Source organism: Cervus canadensis, chromosome 22, assembly GCF_019320065.1.
Source record: "Cervus canadensis isolate Bull #8, Minnesota chromosome 22, ASM1932006v1, whole genome shotgun sequence".
Classification (NCBI taxonomy): Eukaryota; Metazoa; Chordata; class Mammalia; order Artiodactyla; family Cervidae; genus Cervus; species Cervus canadensis.
The window spans coordinates 82,343-85,119 of NC_057407.1; positions in this window are offsets into that span (position 1 = coordinate 82,343).

Genomic DNA, 2,777 nt, shown 5'->3' on the forward strand with positions numbered 1-2,777 from the left:
GAACTAGTTACAGAAGCAAACATTCTGCAGGATCCGGGCGGCGGACCCGGAGATCTGGGCTCCGACAAGCCCGCCCGGCGAAGGTGACTTCAGTGCTGACTCGGGTGGAGATCCGCCGCTCCACAGGCTGCGTGTGACGCATTATGAAGGCAGGGGGGCACACCTGTCAGTAAACAGGGAGGGGTCCGGGCTAGATCGCGGAGACTCACCACCGCCCCGCCCCCCCACTCCCCCTCAGACGTAAAGAGTCCGCCTGCAATGCAGGCAGACCTGGGTTCCATCCCTGGGTTGGAGAGATCCCCTGGAGAAGGGAGTGGCTACCCACTCCAGTATTCTTGCCTAGAGAATCCCATGGACAGGGAAGTCTGGCAAGCTATAGTTCATGGGGGCGCAAAGAATCGGGCTCAACTGAGTGACCAACACACATAAGGCATTTCGGGGCCACTGGGGGCCTCTGGACAGTCCGCAGGCCAGTACTGCAGAGCCAGTGAGTCCCAGCAACTCCCCACTCTGCCCAAGGCAGGAGCAGTTCTTTGGTCTGTTCTGGGTCTGCCCAAAGTGGGGAGACTCTTACAGTCCCAATGATCCAGCTGCTGGCCTGAGTCTGTAGCCCTGCCTCCCTGGGGTCCACAGTCTACAGTCCGAGCTGTGTGAACCCGTGACTGAGTAGGAAAGCACATGGTTCTGAGAGGGTTCATCTCCAGCACCATGAGTTCTAACTAGACTTTAGGAGTCTGGAAAACATCCATCTGAAAAGGAGAAAAGCCAACCCCTTGTTAACAACACGTGAGCTGATTTCCTCCTGAAAGAAGGTGTGACAGACAGAGTTCTTGAGAACAGATATAGAAATCAACAGTAACCAATTAAAAACGAAAAGGGCAGGGGGGCTCCCTAAGTCTGCAGGGTGTGGGAGCCAGCCACCCCCAGATGGTGGTGTCAGGAGTGAGCCCAAAGCAGGCAGCAGGTATGACCCTGGCCGTGAGGGGGTCCTGATGTGTATTCCTGACCTGCAGAACCTGGGTCACCTGCCTGCCTCTATGTCTGCTCGGCAGGAGCCTGAAGGTCCCCCCTCCACCCTGACTGCAAGAGAGGCAGGAAGGAAGTGGGGGCTCCTAAGAAGGGGTCCCCAGCCCGGGGTGGGGGTGGGTTGTCAGAGGCACAGGTGGTCCAGCAGGTGGTCCAGGAGGACAGGAGCTGGTATGTTTCCATGGCAGCAGGTCTCAGGTCACTCCTGCAAAACCGACTCTCTACCTGGGCTTCTATTCACCCCCTTTTTGGAATGACCTTTATTCTGATGTCAAACTCCTACTGTTAGCAAACTCAGGTTCAGCTGCAGGCCGATCAAGAAATTAATACTGAGAGACAAGTGTTAGGTAACAGGAAAGATGGTTTTATTGAGGAAACTGGCAGTCTTGGGGAAAAGGTGGACTTATGTCCAAACGACTCAACTCTTCACTCCCTGGGTTTTGCTTGCAGATCACGTAGGAGAGGGCTATGCCAGGGCAGAGGGTTGCGGGAGCCATGATCAGCACATGGACATTCTTCTGATTATGAGGTAACCAGGGGTCAGCATCACCAACCTTCTGGTTCCATCTGGTACGGGGTCCACATCTTGTGGGCAGCACACAGTTAAGTTCTCCCATTGGACAGGGGCTTTGGTGTCTGCAAAACAGCTCAAGGGGTGGGGCTCAAAATATTATCTACAGTCCTTGAGGAAGATCTAAAGGTCCCTGACTTTGTGCTAGGCTTATTTAATGACTAACCTCTTATCATATTATGTTGTCTTACTTGACTGTTTTCCTTTCTCTCTCTGTTTTCTCATTTCTCTGATCACATTTATTCTTTCACTAATGTTTTTCTACAGACAAGAGGCAGGTGGACGACATGAGTGGGGAGGTCTGTCCCAGGAAGGCCCCAGAGGGTCCTGCTTGGTTCCACTACATTCCTCAAGACTCAGTTCAGGGCTGACCTCTTAGGAGACGTCCCTGGAACAGGGCATCCTGCTGCTCTGTCCCGTCACGGCCCACATCCTCCAGGTCCTTCCACAAACACTGCCTAGCCCTGGCTCCTCTGGACGCCCGAGGGGTCTGGTGGGGGAGAGGCTGGAGGGCAGGGACATCCTGGAGCCAGAGCATCTGTCCCCTCCCTCTGCTTTCAAGGGCTCCTCGGCTGTGGCCTTCTGGGCAGGCCTGCGTGGTTCCAGCCTGGCCAGGAGCCCTGGCTAATTTCCCATGGCCCCACCATTCATTCCCATTTCCGCATCTAGTTACTTCTGTCACATGTGTAACAAATTTTCTATATTCAACTTCCTCTCCTGGAAACTCCCAGGGCTTCTGTTTTCCAGATGAGAGCCTGACCCCCACCCACTGCTCAAAGACAGGAGACCTTGGTGGCCAAGGGGACAGGCTGTGGCATCAGGCCAGGCTGGGTCCATGTACTTGCGCTGACCCTCTCTGGCTGTGTGACATCGGACAGTTTACTTTAGTGCTCTGGGTCTCAGCTTCTCCACCTAAAAAGTGGGGCATGAGAACACCTGGGAGAGATGCTGTGTGACAGCACAGAACCCAGTACCCAGCGCAGGATGCCAGTCTGCCTGTGTCTTAGCGTGGCTGGAGCAGTGTCCTGGGTCACAGTGTGGCCGGGGGCTGTCCTGGGTCACAGTGCAGCCGGAGGGGTGTCCTGCATCATAGTGTGGCCGGGGGGGTGTCCTGAGTGGAGGTCTGCAGGGCACCCCAGCAGGGTGCTTGTGATCTCCACAAGGAAGCTGACAGTCAGAC